This window comes from Mchenga conophoros, linkage group LG4 (genome assembly GCF_057382185.1).
Source record: "Mchenga conophoros isolate Kocher_MC1m ecotype Shallow Benthic linkage group LG4, M_conophoros_male_GT1.1, whole genome shotgun sequence".
In the NCBI taxonomy this organism is placed as follows: domain Eukaryota; kingdom Metazoa; phylum Chordata; class Actinopteri; order Cichliformes; family Cichlidae; genus Mchenga; species Mchenga conophoros.
Window position 1 is genome coordinate 10,601,420 of NC_140529.1, and position 20,900 is coordinate 10,622,319.

Genomic DNA, 20,900 nt, shown 5'->3' on the forward strand with positions numbered 1-20,900 from the left:
ACCTGGTCCAAATGATCCATAGTCCCTTTGCATTTGTTATAATCCAGGATGATGTGGGGCTTTCTCTTCCCAGAGTCCTGGACTTGTAGCTCACGGTGCCTGGTGCTCAATAAGACAACCTTTTTTCTTTGCTCAAATCTTTTTTTTTTTTTGACATGGTAGCATGAAACAGAAGAGCCCTGTCTCCCCATTTCACAGGCTTGTTGTCGTTTCATGTTGAGACCTGTACAGGCCAGCCAGCATCGCAAGCCCCATGTAAGCCTGCAACTCCTCATCTATGTCCTTCCAGTCTTTTACTGACCTGTTGCCCCTGCAGGTTGGTGAAATGCAGGATTAACTGCATAATGTCCTCTGCAAAAAAAAGATGGAAAGTGCTCACAGGGCTGCTGATCCTATACGAATTGCATAATGGGTTGGTCCTGGGGTTAAAATGGGGGGAGGAAAAAATGGCAGGACCTCTTCGTGTGTGGGTTGCCACATGATTTCTCCATTTTTAGATCTCTACTGGCCATCCTCCAGTCTTGTCTCTTCCTCCTGCTCTTCTTCCTCCTTCTCCTTCTCCTCCTCCGCACATGAGCTGCAAAGCTCCTCGGTGCCTGGCAAAAATTCTTCTTCGCTGTCAGAAGTATCTCCACTGCTTGTGGAGAGTGCAAAACTGCAGCAACAGCCTCCTCTAAACTGAGTGCACGCTTCATTGTGTCTGTGCAGAAATGACCACTCAGACCAGGCTGCAAAGTATTCTCATAGACTTCAAAGGTGCACCTGAATAAACATGCTATACCATACATCCAATAAGAGAGAGGAGGCACACTTTTGATCAAGAAAAAACATAAGCGCACGCCTTTGATCTCTCTCTCTTTCTCTCTCTCTCTCTCTCTCTCTCTCTCTCTCACACACACACACACACACACACACATAATACCATTTTATGGTGGTTAGCTGTTTTATTGTCATGCATTTTACAAGGTAAGATAACCATGTCCTGCATTCAAAACCACTGAAAATGTCTATGGTGGTGCTGTGCCTAATATTGTGCTGGTGTATGCTGGGTAATCGCACAGCTAGCGACTGGGTGACTTTATTCACCCGCTTCGGCTGTTATCAGTCCATATCCCCTAGATATGGACCATCTCCTGCTAGATTGTTCAGAAGGTTGTTATCATCCATCCAGATGGAGGATCACTAACAGGAGCGTGGGATGACTCCAGAATCCACTCTGGCTGCAATCCGGTGGATACAGCAGTGTGTACAGGTAAGACCGTTTAAACGGACAGCATTTATAGAATGACTATTAAAAGTCAGACCAGCGAGTGTCAATAATGTTAATGTGGTTATGTTAGTAATACACCGAGTGCTAATATAACAGCTTTAAGATGCATTTGTAGATGTTATTACGTGTTTTACCGTCTTTATGGTGCTAGCTTAAAGTTACGGTGTAAACGTTAGCTTATATTGGAGTAAAGCTGTTACTGTTTAAACGATGTTAGCACAGAAATATTAGCTTCTGTCATGACTGACGAAGTTACTAGTTAATAAAGTTTCCAGTAAAGTGTTTAATCGCAGCCACAGACTGACAGCAAATATCTCGATTAGCTTCAGTGCATCTGTAATAAATATGTGCAAGTTTCAGTGCTTCGTTTAAACTGTATGATACTTATACTGACCCAGGGTCAGTGTAAAATACAATCCTAGCTGTGTGAACAAAGCCTGGCTCCTTTAATCCTGCATGAAAAACCTCAGGATGCAGGCTATTATTACTCTTTCCTGCTGGCACACCTGTCACACCTGAGAGTCAGCTAGAAACTTACAGTGACGTGGACATCATGCAAAGACTGCCAGACTCTGTAATACTGCAAATGATCAGTGACTCAAGTTAACATTAAACTTTAAACGGTACCTCTGTGTCTCTGTGTGCTGAACATTTAGGATTGAGTCAGGCTGCATCTGTGTTAGTCCTCTGACAGACTGGTGACCTGTCCAGGTGTGCTCTACCTATGACTACTGGGACAGGCTCTAGCTCCTGTAATAGAAATTTTATGTTATTCTCATTTAAAGCATTTAAGTGCTTATGCATATGCTTAGTTGTGACACTGTTATAGACTGTTCAATGAAAGTTTCTAAAACTAGATGAACTTACTTCAGCAGTTTGAGAAAACAACTCCCTTTACAGGTGCTGATAACGTCAAGGGCACAAAACAGCATAACCATTGATCCGTTAGGTTTCATAGCGAGACACGTGAAGTGGCAGAGCTGACATGACTGAACTGTGATGTTTGATGTGTGTTTGCTCTCCTGTGCACAGTAATAAATAGCATGATCACAGCTCTTTCTGTGTTGCAGACTTTATTAAAAAAATTCCATGACATCTACTATAACTGAACCAACCTGGTGCTCTTCATTTATGGAGGCTGTTGAGTCTGAATGTTGGATGTTGTGTATCTCGTGTTCTCTGGGCTTTGTTGTCCTCAGTCTTTTTGCAGGATCAGAAAACAAAACCGGGAGGCGCGTAAATGTTTCTTCTCCATGATGTTTCTTCAAATGTTTCTTCTGGATGATGATATGACCGTGACACGGGATGCCACCTTTGGTCTTGTGACGAAGCAAAGCTCAGGAAGAAGTGTGATTAAATGGTACCCACATGTTGAGAAGGATGTACAGGGCACCTGCAGCCAAATCCAAGCTTCAGCTTAGTTGTAGTTGCAGAATGCTATAGGACTGAGACATCTAAGGCATCAAATGTTTGATTAAACGGATGAAAAAGAGAAGTTTTTTCCCTATAATTATCACTTCTTAAAATCTGTAGCAACTTCAAGTCTGTCAGCATGCTGAGCATGCTCAAAATGTGACAATATATTTTTGTTCAATATTTAATTTCTTTCAGTTGCAATTGTTAAATGAAAAAATATATATTCTTATAATTTTTTATTAATCCTTTATTTATCCAGGTAAAAAATCTCATTGAGATTAAAAATCTCATTTCCAAGAGAGACCTGGCATCATAGCAACAAAAGTCACACACCACATAGGTATACAACATTTAAATTTAGCAAACGAATTTATCAAAAAAAAAAACACATATATCTGTATTAGTTTTAGTAAATTAATTTGACACCTGTATTGAAAATACCATATTGTATTCATACAGAATCAGTATGGTATCATTGTTTGTCTGTTCACTGATTGTTGAAGCTAAGAGCTACTTTGATCTGTTTAGATCTAAAGTATCCAAAGTTGAGTTCTAATGTTTCTTCACCCCTGTGTGTGTGATATGTGATTTCCTACATGCTGGCAGAGCAGAGCAGCAGTTTGTGCTCACAGATGGTGACGGTGTGGAGAGACGGTGGTATTTCCTCAGAAGAACCAGCAGAGTCACAAAGGACACCAGTCCATCTCACCACCTTGACTTGCTGACTGATGTTCGTCTGCACTGCACAGAGGAAATCAACTGACCGAGGTTTGTCCAGTGACGTGTTATGAAATGTATATTTGTTTTATGCTTACAGATATGTTTTTCTTGACAGAGGCTCTGCAGAGGTTAGACAAAGCAGAGAAAACATGTGCTTTACATTTTACTGTGATTTATTGAGATATTTGTTGCCTGATGTTCAGCAGGAATGGAGAAATAGAATCAAAGGGAGATGTTTTTCCTGTTTTTGTAATGATGTAAGTAAATCTTCAATATTATTTATTTGCTTGGTTATATTAGGAGCGTTTCTGAGTGAGGGGGAGAGGAGTCATCATCCAGGTAAAGTGACGTGGATCAGTGGATACACTTGTCTCCCCTTTAAAGGAGACGATCCAAGTCATCCTTAAATGTTAGCGCTTTCAAATACACAAACATTTTTAAAGGACAAAAATGAACATCCAACTTTGACTGTAATACAAAATAAATCTTTGCATGTGTGTTTTCAAACTCTCAGATGGGCAGTATATCAGTCTTGGACTGTCTAACCTGCCGGAGCAGCACTGAATGACCACCGCACGAGCATGTTCCTGCAACATTCAGCATCTGATCCTTCATCTGTGTGCTTCTGCTTTTGGTAAGTAGAGTTACCCAACTCCAGTAACTCTAAACACATGCCATCCATTTCTAACGGCCTGGTTACTTCCTGTCAGTTACTTTAGAAACCATGTGGTCACCTGACCTAACACTGTTTCTTCTTCTTCCCCTTAATGTTGAAGTGTCAAATGTCAAACAGCTGGAGAGGAAACTACACCAGTGTACTGGGATGTTTCAGCAACACGTGCCAGATGCTGTTCCTTCATGGTGACATCACCAGAGGCAGTCCCGCCCACCTCAGGACCCATTGATTATGATGATCTGATCCATCAAACCCCCAGCAGGTGAACTTTATTCATGACATAACACCGCAACAATGTAAAAAATTAAACAGCAACAGTCTAAATGTAAAGTGCATTCTAAAGTCCTCTTCAATAAATTGTATGCAAAGAGTCATTCAGGTCACTACAGAACCCAGAGTCTTCATCATTAAATCTCTGGTTGCTTCATTTTTTCTATCCTATATCAGATATTTTAAAGGTTAGCTTAGGTAAAGTTCCATTCTCATGGTGAGGCAAAGTGCTTTATGTGTGTGTGTGCGCCTGTCATGAACGGCTATAAAAGGCCTATAATTAAAGAACAAAGCGGGGTTTGAGTTCGAGTTGCGGCAGACTGTCACTACTTGTAAATGGAACGCAGCCTTCCTACGGCGGACAGCTAATAACAGGAATCGGACGCGGTCCAGCCAAGTCCACAGCAACCACCATAGCAACCGCCTAGCATGACCTTAAAAACATATTCTGTCTTCATAACTATCAAAATCGTGAAATGATTTGCAAAGTGTGAAAGTGTTACAGCTGCAGAGAGCTATGGCGGTATCTATGGAAGCTGTTTACATAGCTAATAATATACGATGTAACCATGGAGACAGTCAGTCACTTGAGCTAGCGGTGCATGTTTACTACAGTGAATAAGGTGATTGAGTGCACAGCGTCCACACTCTGCAGGGGGTAAAGACATTACTTCAATATTATTTTATATTGATATATATTAGCCTTCTGTTGACCATCACCTCAGGTTCACCATTACAGTTTCAGATTACAGATGCACACTGTCTAAACACATTCAAAAACTCATGTCTCAGAAATAAGCACAGCTGTTCATGTTTGTCATTAGAGTTTTATTTGTAAGAAAATTATGAACTTCATATTGTGCATTAAATAAAAGAACATTTCACAACTCTGAGTCAACAGAAACAGGTAACAGAAATGTCTCTAATGTGTACAGTGTAGTGTAAGCATTAAAAGATCATAAAGGAAAAACTAACATTTATGTGAAACTAATTGTAATAAAAAATGAGCAGGTGCTTTATAGATTTAAAAGAAAGAATCTGAAAACAACACTTTTTTGGTCTAAGTGATCAAAGTAGAAAACAGAACTGATGTTCAAGAACAAACCGTAGCTGCACTAATATTACACATCTCGATCGTTGTACTGAACAGACATGTTGCTTTTAAAACCACATGCAGTGTGTGACCATGACTGTTCACTGAGACCATGAACGCCACTTCGCTGAAGCATTCTTCTTCTTCTTCTTGCCATTAAATTGGAAGCAGAAGCAGCACGAGCTGATTTGATCTACTGAAAGGAAAAAGCAGAACATCTGAGTTGAAACCAGTCAGCTGAAATCATTAAGACAGGAACAAATTCAATGCAGTGTCTCAAGTGGCTTAGCCTGTTACAACTGTTGATACAAGCTAAATACGGTTAACACACAGTGTCAGGGAGCTCCAGTGTGGGAACTAGTGGCTTTAGGTTTGTAGTCATTTAACTTTCATCCATTCATTTAATTCAGGAGGAAGAAATGCCAGGTTGGTGCAGGCTGGTTACATGCATTTGGTCCCATGCTGTCTTTAATTAAATGACTTGGTTCATTTTATGGCTGGGCTGTATGTGGGGTTATATCATGTTATTTGGGCAGGAGTACCTGTCCCCTGTTAGACTTAGAAAGTTTCTCCATAAGTAGAGTTTCTAACTCTTCTAGCACATCTGTGGCTGACAGCTTTTTGGTGGCTCTTTTTACCCCACACTGGTTGTGAGTGTGTAAATAGCCCCACTAGTTATTTTGGGTTGCAGTTAACTAGGGAGGAAGGGGTGGGTATGCCATGATTAGGTGAATAACAATTATATGTGATACATAAATTTCACAATGCATGCATATATCTCTATCAATTAAACCTGGCCTGAGGGCTGCCATTTTTTACATTCAGTTATTTCTCTTAGAAATGTTGGAACTAAATAATGAATGTGTTACAGCTAAAGTGAAACACTGGTCAGTGTAAATGGCTCATTGGGACACAGAAACCTTTAAATTAAACCTGATATCTAGTGTCAAACAATATCAAAGCTGTAAAAGATGTTTACATTCAGAATTTATAAAACTATGATTGTAAATAAATTCAAACAAGTGAGCTTTTCTCTTTGTGCTGAATATCAACACTGTGGTTTCTTAGACTGTAAGCTTTACTTTAGTGCAACCAGTTGCAGAAGCTGCCACTCCAAATGTCTTTTGATAACAAGAAAAAAATACCTTTTCAGTACACGGCCTGAAGTTCTTCTCCGACATCTTCTGCAATCGGCTTTGTCTGCTGGTTTGAAGACAATAAACCACAAAAAAGATGATTTAGTCACTTTGTCTGCGTCATGCAGCTCGAATGTGTCGTGTAACGATGTTGAATAGCCGTCGTTATCCCTCTGCTTTGAGCCTTTTATCAAAAGTTACAGCTAACTTCATGAAGTTGGACAAAAAGGCTTCATTTCGCCGAGACAGTGCGTTTCTGACTATTACATGCATTTGAATGGAGTTCTTGCACGAAACAAAGTATAAGTTTTCATTATGTGAATAACTTGTATTTTACACTGACCCTGGGTCAGTATCAACTTCATGAAGACAGCTGTAACTTTTGATAGAGGACTCACACACACACATATTTATGGCTTTGCCTTATAGAATTCAGCATCTCCGTGCTGAGGAAATAGGTTTTGCAGCTGTTTGAGCTAAGATTTTCAAGTTATTCACAAATTGAAAACCTATACTTTGTGTCGGGCGAGAACTCCATTCAAATGCATGTAATAGCGAGAAACGCACTAACGTGGTGAAATAAAGCGTTTTTCCATAAACTTCATAAAGACAGCTGTAAATTTTGAGAGAAGACTCACACACACATTGGGGGGATATTGAAGTCTATAAGATAAAGCCATGAATATGTTTGTCTGAGTCTTCTATCAAAAGTTACAGCAAGCTCTATGAAGTTGATGAGAAACGCTTTACTTTGCCAAGACAGTGCGTTTCTCACTGTTACATGCATTTGAATTTAGTTGTTGCCCGACACAAAGTATAGGTTTTAATTTGTGAATAACTTGAAAATCTTAGCTCAAACAGCTGCAAAACCTATTTCCTGAGCACTGAGATGCTGAATTCTATAAGGCAAAGCCATAAATATGTGTGTGTGATTCTTCTATCAACAGTTACAGCTGTCTTCTTGAAGTTGATACTGACCCACGGTCAGTGTAAAATACAATCCTAGCTGTGTGAACAAAGCTTGGCTCCTTTAATCCTGCATGACAAACCTCAGGATGCAGGTTATTATTACTCTTTCCTGCTGGCACACCTGAGAGTCAGCTAGAAACTTACAGTGACGTGGACATCATGCAAAGACTGCCAGACTCTGTAATACTGTGAATGATCAGTGACTCAAGTTAACACTAAACTTTAAACAGTACCTCTGTGTCTCTGTGTGCTGAACATTTAGGATTGAGTCTGCATTGACTTTATTTATTGAGACTTTAATGTGCTAAAAGCAGGTTGAAGACAGCTCAGAAACATTTGAAGATTAAAATTTAGCATTATGGCTGCTGGTGGTTTGTAAAGCCTATACTCAGCTGTAGTTTTTGTTACTAATTTATGTTTGTTGTTGTTTAACACAGATTTCAGAAGAGCAAATATGCTTAATAGTTTAACTAGATTTCATTTGTCAGTGTGGGACTGCTGAGTCACCTGAAGAACTCATTTCATTCATTCTCCACATGATGTTCATATACAGAAATGTTTCACAGGAACTGGTTCCTCCCAAACTGTGAACTAGTGTGTTTCCATAGATTATCTCTGTATGAATGTACTTTTAAATGAAGGCAAGTGTTTGTCCTTTTTTGTTCCTCAGTTACAGTACGTGATATCTTGATATCAGGCGGTCAACACTGGGGGAAGACAAGAAGCAGACGTACTTCCAAGAGGGAGCTGCAGTGAGGACACAGCCAGGTCACTGAGGTCAGAGGTCAGAATCTGAAACAGCTCAGGTTTATATTTTAGGGGTTATAAAAAATCAAAATGTATTTATGAAGAAACCTTTAAATAATAGTCATAATTATGATTATTATAAGAAATATCAAACATTTAAGTGGATTTTCTGTTACACATATTGTATTAGCCCTGCAATAAACTGGCAGCCTGTCTTTGTCCTGTATCAGCTGGGATAGGCTTCATCCTCCCGCAACCCTGAATTGGATACATTGTATTCCAATTATGTAATCTGATCATTTACAAACTCAAGGTATCTAATCAAAATGTAAGTAATAATTATAAAATGGGAAAGCAGAAATAAGTGTGACATAAATGTAAATGTGTTAGCTGACATAGAGGACAGCTACATGTAGTCTGAAAAACCTTTGTTGTCAAGTTTGCAGGTATATCAGCACGAGACATTCTTACATAGAAGAGTCTGTTAAAGTCTCTAACTCAGCGAAGCATTATTGGTCCCGTCTGTTTGGATAAATATAGTAAGTTGATGTTTGTCCATTTATTGACACATTTTCTTAAGTGCTTATCCAGTTCAGGATCACAGTGGAGCTGCAGCTGGATATGTTCATTAAATAAACCTTACAAAAGTTAACAATAAACCTGCATCCATGTACGTTGTTGTCCACAGGATAAGAAAATCAAACTGGAACACTGTGGAACATGTTAATAAATGTTTGTGTGTTTATGCCTGTGTCTTTCACAGGAGGCGCTGGAAGGTTTCCCTAATAGTTCCTGGTGAATCAAAGCAGAACCATAAAGGTTGCTGGATTGCATGATGGCCTTACCCCTGAGCAGTCATCCTGTTAAAGGAGGAACCAGTTAGAAGCTGTTTTCAAAGTAGCTGAGCAGATTTCATCTCAAGTAAGCGATTAACTGTTTGTTCATCTGTTCTGCCACTTAAAGAGCATTTAAGGACGTCTTTTGAGTGTCCAGCTGAATTAATTCTACTGGCTCTCATAGTCATTTGTTATTATAGACATATTTTTCATGTTCATCCAGCTATTTAGTAAATTCTATCTATTTAGTAAAATCCGTCAGCTATAAAATGTAATATAAATATAAAAAATATCTAAATATCTCCTGCACTTTATATTTTAATGATGTAAGTCTGTTATCGTGTTACATTAGCATTCCTCACATATCAATGAGATGCTGTACAGTACAATCCTACTGATGCAGCAGAGGGATAACGACGGCTATTCAACATCGTTACACGACACATTCGAGCTGCATGACGCAGACAAAGTGACTAAATCATCTTTTTTGTGGTTTATTGTCTTCAAACCAGCAGACAAAGCCGATTGCAGAAGATGTCGGAGAAGAACTTCAGGCCGTGTACTGAAAAGGTATTTTTTTCTTGTTATCAAAAGACATTTGGAGTGGCAGCTTCTGCAACTGGTTGCACTAAAGTAAAGCTTACAGTCTAAGAAACCACAGTGTTGATATTCAGCACAAAGAGAAAAGCTCACTTGTTTGAATTTATTTACAATCATAGTTTTATAAATTCTGAATGTAAACATCTTTTACAGCTTTGATATTGTTTGACACTAGATATCAGGTTTAATTTAAAGGTTTCTGTGTCCCAATGAGCCATTTACACTGACCAGTGTTTCACTTTAACTGTAACACATTCATTATTTAGTTCCAACATTTCTAAGAGAAATAACTGAATGTAAAAAATGGCAGCCCTCAGGCCAGGTTTAATTGATAGAGATATATGCATGCATTGTGAAATTTATGTATCACATATAATTGTTATTCACCTAATCATGGCATACCCACCCCTTCCTCCCTAGTTAACTGCAACCCAAAATAACTAGTGGGGCTATTTACACACTCACAACCAGTGTGGGGTAAAAAGAGCCACCAAAAAGCTGTCAGCCACAGATGTGCTAGAAGAGTTAGAAACTCTACTTATGGAGAAACTTTCTAAGTCTAACAGGGGACAGGTACTCCTGCCCAAATAACATGATATAACCCCACATACAGCCCAGCCATAAAATGAACCAAGTCATTTAATTAAAGACAGCATGGGACCAAATGCATGTAACCAGCCTGCACCAACCTGGCATTTCTTCCTCCTGAATTAAATGAATGGATGAAAGTTAAATGACTACAAACCTAAAGCCACTAGTTCCCACACTGGAGCTCCCTGACACTGTGTGTTAACCGTATTTAGCTTGTATCAACAGTTGTAACAGGCTAAGCCACTTGAGACACTGCATTGAATTTGTTCCTGTCTTAATGATTTCAGCTGACTGGTTTCAACTCAGATGTTCTGCTTTTTCCTTTCAGTAGATCAAATCAGCTCGTGCTGCTTCTGCTTCCAATTTAATGGCAAGAAGAAGAAGAAGAATGCTTCAGCGAAGTGGCGTTCATGGTCTCAGTGAACAGTCATGGTCACACACTGCATGTGGTTTTAAAAGCAACATGTCTGTTCAGTACAACGATCGAGATGTGTAATATTAGTGCAGCTACGGTTTGTTCTTGAACATCAGTTCTGTTTTCTACTTTGATCACTTAGACCAAAAAAGTGTTGTTTTCAGATTCTTTCTTTTAAATCTATAAAGCACCTGCTCATTTTTTATTACAATTAGTTTCACATAAATGTTAGTTTTTCCTTTATGATCTTTTAATGCTTACACTACACTGTACACATTAGAGACATTTCTGTTACCTGTTTCTGTTGACTCAGAGTTGTGAAATGTTCTTTTATTTAATGCACAATATGAAGTTCATAATTTTCTTACAAATAAAACTCTAATGACAAACATGAACAGCTGTGCTTATTTCTGAGACATGAGTTTTTGAATGTGTTTAGACAGTGTGCATCTGTAATCTGAAACTGTAATGGTGAACCTGAGGTGATGGTCAACAGAAGGCTAATATATATCAATATAAAATAATATTGAAGTAATGTCTTTACCCCCTGCAGAGTGTGGACGCTGTGCACTCAATCACCTTATTCACTGTAGTAAACATGCACCGCTAGCTCAAGTGACTGACTGTCTCCATGGTTACATCGTATATTATTAGCTATGTAAACAGCTTCCATAGATACCGCCATAGCTCTCTGCAGCTGTAACACTTTCACACTTTGCAAATCATTTCACGATTTTGATAGTTATGAAGACAGAATATGTTTTTAAGGTCATGCTAGGCGGTTGCTATGGTGGTTGCTGTGGACTTGGCTGGACCGCGTCCGATTCCTGTTATTAGCTGTCCGCCGTAGGAAGGCTGCGTTCCATTTACAAGTAGTGACAGTCTGCCGCAACTCGAACTCAAACCCCGCTTTGTTCTTTAATTATAGGCCTTTTATAGCCGTTCATGACAGGCGCGCACACACAAATAAAGCACTTTGCCTCACCATGAGAATGGAACTTTACCTAAGCTAACCTTTAAAATATCTGATATAGGATAGAAAAATGAAGCAACCAGAGATTTAATGATGAAGACTCTAAAACCCACTGTCTTGAAAAGCGTTTTTGTACAACTTCATATAAATCGCTGTAACTTTTGATAGAAGACTCAGACAAACATGTTTATGGCTTTATCTTATAGAACTCAATATCCCCGTGCTGGGCAAACAGGTTTTGCAGCCGTTTGAGCTAAGATTTTAAAATTATTCACATAATGAAAACCTATACTTTGTCTCAGGCGAGTTTCCCATTCAAATGCATGTAACAGTGAGAAACGCATTGTCTTGGCGAAATAAAGCGTTTTTGAACAACTTCATATAAATCGCTGTAACTTTTGATAGAAGACTCAGACAAACATGTTTATGGCTTTATCTTATAGAACTCAATATCCCCGTGCTGGGCAAACAGAACAGGTTTTGCAGCCGTTTGAGCTAAGATTTTAAAATTATTCACATAATGAAAACCTATACTTTGTTTCAGGCGAGTTTCCCATTCAAATGCATGTAACAGTGAGAAACGCATTGTCTTGGCGAAATAAAGCGTTTTTGAACAACTTCATATAAATCGCTGTAACTTTTGATAGAAGACTCAGACAAACATGTTTATGGCTTTATCTTATAGAACTCAATATCCCCGTGCTGGGCAAACAGGTTTTGCAGCCGTTTGAGCTAAGACTTTAAAATTATTCACATAATGAAAACCTATACTTTGTTTCAGGCGAGTTTCCCATTCAAATGCATGTAACAGTGAGAAACGCATTGTCTTGGCAAAATAAAGCGTTTTTGAACAACTTCATATAAATCGCTGTAACTTTTGATAGAAGACTCAGACAAACATGTTTATGGCTTTATCTTATAGAACTCAATATCCCCGTGCTGGGCAAACAGAACAGGTTTTGCAGCCGTTTGAGCTAAGATTTTAAAATTATTCACATAATGAAAACCTATACTTTGTTTCAGGCGAGTTTCCCATTCAAATGCATGTAACAGTGAGAAACGCATTGTCTTGGCGAAATAACGCGTTTTTGAACAACTTCATATAAATCGCTGTAACTTTTGATAGAAGACTCAGACAAACATGTTTATGGCTTTATCTTATAGAACTCAATATCCCCGTGCTGGGCAAACAGGTTTTGCAGCCGTTTGAGCTAAGACTTTAAAATTATTCACATAATGAAAACCTATACTTTGTTTCAGGCGAGTTTCCCATTCAAATGCATGTAACAGTGAGAAACGCATTGTCTTGGCGAAATAAAGCGTTTTTGAACAACTTCATATAAATCGCTGTAACTTTTGATAGAAGACTCAGACAAACATGTTTATGGCTTTATCTTATAGAACTCAATATCCCCGTGCTGGGCAAACAGGTTTTGCAGCCGTTTGAGCTAAGATTTCCAAATTATTCACATAATGAAAACCTATACTTTGTTTCAGGCGAGTTTCCCATTCAAATGCATGTAACAGTGAGAAACGCATTGTCTTGGCGAAAGAAAGCGTTTTTGTACAACTTCATATAAATCGCTGTAACTTTTGATAGAAGACTCAGACAAACATGTTTATGGCTTTATCTTATAGAACTCAATATCCCCGTGCTGGGCAAACAGGTTTTGCAGCCGTTTGAGCTAAGATTTTAAAATTATTCACATAATGAAAACCTATACTTTGTTTCAGGCGAGTTTCCCATTCAAATGCATGTAACAGTGAGAAACGCATTGTCTTGGCGAAATAAAGTGTTTTTGAACAACTTCATATAAATCGCTGTGACTTTTGATAGAAGACTCAGACACACATGTTTATGGCTTTATCTTATAGAACTCAATATCCCTGTGCTGGGCAAACAGGTTTTGCAGCCGTTTGAGCTAAGACTTTAAAATTATTCACATAATGAAAACCTATACTTTGTTTCAGGCGAGTTTCCCATTCAAATGCATGTAACAGTGAGAAACGCATTGTCTTGGCGAAATAAAGCGTTTTTGAACAACTTCATATAAATCGCTGTAACTTTTGATAGAAGACTCAGACAAACATGTTTATGGCTTTATCTTATAGAACTCAATATCCCCGTGCTGGGCAAACAGGTTTTGCAGCCGTTTGAGCTAAGATTTTAAAATTATTCACATAATGAAAACCTATACTTTGTTTCAGGCGAGTTTCCCATTCAAATGCATGTAACAGTGAGAAACGCATTGTCTTGGCGAAATAACGCGTTTTTGAACAACTTCATATAAATCGCTGTAACTTTTGATAGAAGACTCAGACAAACATGTTTATGGCTTTATCTTATAGAACTCAATATCCCCGTGCTGGGCAAACAGGTTTTGCAGTCGTTTGAGCTAAGATTTTAAAATTATTCACATAATGAAAACCTATACTTTGTTTCAGGCGAGTTTCCCATTCAAATGCATGTAACAGTGAGAAACGCATTGTCTTGGCGAAATAAAGCGTTTTGAAACAACTTCATATAAATCGCTGTAACTTTTGATAGAAGACTCAGACAAACATGTTTATGGCTTTATCTTATAGAACTCAATATCCCCGTGCTGGGCAAACAGGTTTTGCAGCAGTTTGAGCTAAGATTTCCAAGTTATTCACATAATGAAAACCTATACTTTGTGAGTTTCCCATTCAAATGCATGTAACAGTGAGAAACGCATTGTCTTGGCGAAAGAAAGCGTTTTTGTACAACTTCATATAAATCGCTGTAACTTTTGATAGAAGACTCAGACAAACATGTTTATGGCTTTATCTTATAGAACTCAATATCCCCGTGCTGGGCAAACAGGTTTTGCAGCCGTTTGAGCTAAGATTTTAAAATTATTCACATAATGAAAACCTATACTTTGTTTCAGGCGAGTTTCCCATTCAAATGCATGTAACAGTGAGAAACGCATTGTCTTGGCGAAATAAAGCGTTTTTGAACAACTTCATATAAATCGCTGTAACTTTTGATAGAAGACTCAGACAAACATGTTTATGGCTTTATCTTATAGAACTCAATATCCCCGTGCTGGGCAAACAGGTTTTGCAGTCGTTTGAGCTAAGATTTTAAAATTATTCACATAATGAAAACCTATACTTTGTTTCAGGCGAGTTTCCCATTCAAATGCATGTAACAGTGAGAAACGCATTGTCTTGGCGAAAGAAAGCGTTTTTGTACAACTTCATATAAATAGCTGTAACTTTTGATAGAAGACTCAGACAAACATGTTTATGGCTTTATCTTATAGAACTCAAGGTCCCCGTGCTGGGAAAACAGAACAGGTTTTGCAGCTGTTTGAGCTAAGATTTCCAAGTTATTCACATAATGAAAACCTATACTTTGTCTCAGGCGAGTTTCCCATTCAAATGCATGTAACAGTGAGAAACGCATTGTCTTGGCGAAATAAAGCGTTTTTGAACAACTTCATATAAATAGCTGTAACTTTTGATAGAAGACTCAGACAAACATGTTTATGGCTTTATCTTATAGAACTCAAGGTCCCCGTGCTGGGAAAACAGAACAGGTTTTGCAGCTGTTTGAGCTAAGATTTCCAAGTTATTCACATAATGAAAACCTATACTTTGTCTCAGGCGAGTTTCCCATTCAAATGCATGTAACAGTGAGAAACGCATTGTCTTGGCGAAATAAAGCGTTTTTGAACAACTTCATATAAATCGCTGTAACTTTTGATAGAAGACTCAGACAAACATGTTTATGGCTTTATCTTATAGAACTCAATATCCCCGTGCTGGGCAAACAGAACAGGTTTTGCAGCCGTTTGAGCTAAGATTTTAAAATTATTCACATAATGAAAACCTATACTTTGTTTCAGGCGAGTTTCCCATTCAAATGCATGTAACAGTGAGAAACGCATTGTCTTGGCGAAAGAAAGCGTTTTTGTACAACTTCATATAAATAGCTGTAACTTTTGATAGAAGACTCAGACAAACATGTTTATGGCTTTATCTTATAGAACTCAAGGTCCCCGTGCTGGGAAAACAGGTTTTGCAGCTGTTTGAGCTAAGATTTCCAAGTTATTCACATAATGAAAACCTATACTTTGTTTCGGTCGAGTTCCCCATTCAAATGCATGTAACAGTGAGAAACGCACTGTCTTGGCGAAAGAAAGCGTTTTTGTACAACTTCATATAAATCGCTGTAACTTTTGATAGAAGACTCAGACACACATGTTTATGGCTTTATCTTATAGAACTCAATATCCCCGTGCTGGGCAAACAGGTTTTGCAGCCGTTTGAGCTAAGATTTTAAAATTATTCACATAATGAAAACCTATACTTTGTTTCAGGCGAGTTTCCCATTCAAATGCATGTAACAGTGAGAAACGCATTGTCTTGGCGAAATAAAGCGTTTTTGAACAACTTCATATAAATCGCTGTAACTTTTGATAGAAGACTCAGACAAACATGTTTATGGCTTTATCTTATAGAACTCAATATCCCCGTGCTGGGAAAACAGAACAGGTTTTGCAGCTGTTTGAGCTAAGATTTCCAAGTTATTCACATAATGAAAACCTATACTTTGTGAGTTTCCCATTCAAATGCATGTAACAGTGAGAAACGCATTGTCTTGGCGAAATAAAGCGTTTTTGAACAACTTCATATAAATCGCTGTAACTTTTGATAGAAGACTCAGACAAACATGTTTATGGCTTTATCTTATAGAACTCAATATCCCCGTGCTGGGCAAACAGAACAGGTTTTGCAGTCGTTTGAGCTAAGATTTTAAAATTATTCACATAATGAAAACCTATACTTTGTTTCAGGCGAGTTTCCCATTCAAATGCATGTAACAGTGAGAAACGCATTGTCTTGGCGAAAGAAAGCGTTTTTGTACAACTTCATATAAATAGCTGTAACTTTTGATAGAAGACTCAGACAAACATGTTTATGGCTTTATCTTATAGAACTCAAGGTCCCCGTGCTGGGAAAACAGGTTTTGCAGCTGTTTGAGCTAAGATTTCCAAGTTATTCACATAATGAAAACCTATACTTTGTTTCGGTCGAGTTCCCCATTCAAATGCATGTAACAGTGAGAAACGCACTGTCTTGGCGAAAGAAAGCGTTTTTGTACAACTTCATATAAATCGCTGTAACTTTTGATAGAAGACTCAGACACACATGTTTATGGCTTTATCTTATAGAACTCAATATCCCCGTGCTGGGCAAACAGGTTTTGCAGCCGTTTGAGCTAAGATTTTAAAATTATTCACATAATGAAAACCTATACTTTGTTTCAGGCGAGTTTCCCATTCAAATGCATGTAACAGTGAGAAACGCATTGTCTTGGCGAAATAAAGCGTTTTTGAACAACTTCATATAAATCGCTGTAACTTTTGATAGAAGACTCAGACAAACATGTTTATGGCTTTATCTTATAGAACTCAATATCCCCGTGCTGGGCAAACAGGTTTTGCAGTCGTTTGAGCTAAGATTTTAAAATTATTCACATAATGAAAACCTATACTTTGTTTCAGGCGAGTTTCCCATTCAAATGCATGTAACAGTGAGAAACGCATTGTCTTGGCGAAAGAAAGCGTTTTTGTACAACTTCATATAAATAGCTGTAACTTTTGATAGAAGACTCAGACAAACATGTTTATGGCTTTATCTTATAGAACTCAAGGTCCCCGTGCTGGGAAAACAGAACAGGTTTTGCAGCTGTTTGAGCTAAGATTTCCAAGTTATTCACATAATGAAAACCTATACTTTGTCTCAGGCGAGTTTCCCATTCAAATGCATGTAACAGTGAGAAACGCATTGTCTTGGCGAAATAAAGCGTTTTTGAACAACTTCATATAAATAGCTGTAACTTTTGATAGAAGACTCAGACAAACATGTTTATGGCTTTATCTTATAGAACTCAAGGTCCCCGTGCTGGGAAAACAGAACAGGTTTTGCAGCTGTTTGAGCTAAGATTTCCAAGTTATTCACATAATGAAAACCTATACTTTGTCTCAGGCGAGTTTCCCATTCAAATGCATGTAACAGTGAGAAACGCATTGTCTTGGCGAAATAAAGCGTTTTTGAACAACTTCATATAAATCGCTGTAACTTTTGATAGAAGACTCAGACAAACATGTTTATGGCTTTATCTTATAGAACTCAATATCCCCGTGCTGGGCAAACAGAACAGGTTTTGCAGCCGTTTGAGCTAAGATTTTAAAATTATTCACATAATGAAAACCTATACTTTGTTTCAGGCGAGTTTCCCATTCAAATGCACGTAACAGTGAGAAACGCACTGTCTTGGCGAAATAAAGCGTTTTTGTACAACTTCATATAAATCGCTGTAACTTTTGATAGAAGACTCAGACAAACATGTTTATGGCTTTATCTTATAGAACTCAATATCCCCGTGCTGGGCAAACAGGTTTTGCAGCCGTTTGAGCTAAGATTTTAAAATTATTCACATAATGAAAACCTATACTTTGTGTCTCAGGCGAGTTTCCCATTCAAATGCATGTAACAGTGAGAAACACACAGTCTTGGCGAAATAAAGCGTTTTTGTACAACTTCATATAAATCGCTGTAACTTTTGATAGAAGACTCAGACAAACATGTTTATGGCTTTATCTTATAGAACTCAATATCCCCGTGCTGGGCAAACAGGTTTTGCAGCCGTTTGAGCTAAGATTTTAAAATTATTCACATAATGAAAACCTATACTTTGTTTCAGGCGAGTTTCCCATTCAAATGCATGTAACAGTGAGAAACGCATTGTCTTGGCGAAATAAAGCGTTTTTGAACAACTTCATATAAATCGCTGTAACTTTTGATAGAAGACTCAGACAAACATGTTTATGGCTTTATCTTATAGAACTCAATATCCCCGTGCTGGGCAAACAGGTTCTGCAGCTGTTTGAACTAAGATTTCCAAGTTATTCACATAATGAAAACCTATACTTTGTTTCGGTCGAGTTCCCCATTCAAATGCATGTAACAGTGAGAAACGCATTGTCTTGGCGAAATAAAGCGTTTTTGTACAACTTCATATAAATCGCTGTAACTTTTGATAGAAGACTCAGACAAACATGTTTATGGCTTTATCTTATAGAACTCAATATCCCCGTGCTGGGCAAACAGGTTCTGCAGCCGTTTGAGCTAAGATTTTAAAATTATTCACATAATGAAAACCTATACTTTGTTTCAGGCGAGTTTCCCATTCAAATGCGTGTAACAGTGAGAAACGCATTGTCTTGGCGAAATAAAGCGTTTTTGAACAACTTCATATAAATCGCTGTAACTTTTGATAGAAGACTCAGACAAACATGTTTATGGCTTTATCTTATAGAACTCAATATCCCCGTGCTGGGCAAACAGAACAGGTTTTGCAGCCGTTTGAGCTAAGATTTTAAAATTATTCACATAATGAAAACCTATACTTTGTGTTTCACGCGAGTTTCCCATTCAAATGCATGTAACAGTGAGAAACGCACTGTCTTGGCGAAATAAAGCGTTTTTGTACAACTTCATATAAATCGCTGTAACTTTTGATAGAAGACTCAGACAAACATGTTTATGGCTTTATCTTATAGAACTCAATATCCCCGTGCTGGGCAAACAGGTTTTGCAGTCGTTTGAGCTAAGATTTTAAAATTATTCACATAATGAAAACCTATACTTTGTTTCAGGCGAGTTTCCCATTCAAATGCATGTAACAGTGAGAAACGCATTGTCTTGGCGAAAGAAAGCGTTTTTGTACAACTTCATATAAATAGCTGTAACTTTTGATAGAAGACTCAGACAAACATGTTTATGGCTTTATCTTATAGAACTCAAGGTCCCCGTGCTGGGAAAACAGGTTTTGCAGCTGTTTGAGCTAAGATTTCCAAGTTATTCACATAATGAAAACCTATACTTTGTTTCGGTCGAGTTCCCCATTCAAATGCATGTAACAGTGAGAAACGCACTGTCTTGGCGAAAGAAAGCGTTTTTGTACAACTTCATATAAATCGCTGTAACTTTTGATAGAAGACTCAGACACACATGTTTATGGCTTTATCTTATAGAACTCAATATCCCCGTGCTGGGCAAACAGGTTTTGCAGCCGTTTGAGCTAAGATTTTAAAATTATTCACATAATGAAAACCTATACTTTGTTTCAGGCGAGTTTCCCATTCAAATGCATGTAACAGTGAGAAACGCATTGTCTTGGCGAAAGAAAGCGTTTTTGTACAACTTCATATAAATAGCTGTAACTTTTGATAGAAGACTCAGACAAACATGTTTATGGCTTTATCTTATAGAACTCAAGGTCCCCGTGCTGGGAAAACAGGTTTTGCAGCTGTTTGAGCTAAGATTTCCAAGTTATTCACATAATGAAAACCTATACTTTGTTTCGGTCGAGTTCCCCATTCAAATGCATGTAACAGTGAGAAACGCACTGTCTTGGCGAAAGAAAGCGTTTTTGTACAACTTCATATAAATAGCTGTAACTTTTGATAGAAGACTCAGACACACATGTTTATGGCTTTATCTTATAGAACTCAATATCCCCGTGCTGGGCAAACAGGTTTTGCAGCCGTTTGAGCTAAGATTTTAAAATTATTCACATAATGAAAACCTATACTTTGTTTCAGGCGAGTTTCCCATTCAAATGCATGTAACAGTGAGAAACGCATTGTCTTGGCGAAATAAAGCGTTTTTGAACAACTTCATATAAATCGCTGTAACTTTTGATAGAAGACTCAGACAAACATGTTTATGGCTTTATCTTATAGAACTCAATATCCCCGTGCTGGGCAAACGGGTTTTGCAGTCGTTTGAGCTAAGATTTTAAAATTATTCACATAATGAAAACCTATACTTTGTTTCAGGCGAGTTTCCCATTCAAATGCATGTAACAGTGAGAAACGCATTGTCTTGGCGAAAGAAAGCGTTTTTGTACAACTTCATATAAATAGCTGTAACTTTTGATAGAAGACTCAGACAAACATGTTTATGGCTTTATCTTATAGAACTCAAGGTCCCCGTGCTGGGAAAACAGAACAGGTTTTGCAGCTGTTTGAGCTAAGATTTCCAAGTTATTCACATAATGAAAACCTATACTTTGTCTCAGGCGAGTTTCCCATTCAAATGCATGTAACAGTGAGAAACGCATTGTCTTGGCGAAATAAAGCGTTTTT

General features: G+C 38.0%; 1 long non-coding RNA gene across 11 annotated transcripts; it reads left to right on the forward strand.

Moving 5' to 3' along the window:
- Window positions 1-916: 916 nt before the first annotated feature.
- LOC146575547 (uncharacterized) lies at window positions 917-11,122 on the forward strand. Of its 11 annotated transcripts, XR_014892151.1 has the most exons (11): window positions 952-966; window positions 1,172-1,252; window positions 2,470-2,630; window positions 3,293-3,454; window positions 3,707-3,745; window positions 3,921-4,040; window positions 4,183-4,344; window positions 8,221-8,334; window positions 9,061-9,218; window positions 9,646-9,703; window positions 10,653-11,122. It is a non-coding gene; the product is annotated as an uncharacterized LOC146575547 (long non-coding RNA). The 11 variants fall into 11 exon arrangements; XR_014892148.1 differs by having other exon boundaries at window positions 917-966; window positions 1,172-2,630; XR_014892150.1 differs by having other exon boundaries at window positions 918-1,252.
- The last annotated feature ends 9,778 nt before the right edge of the window (window positions 11,123-20,900 follow it).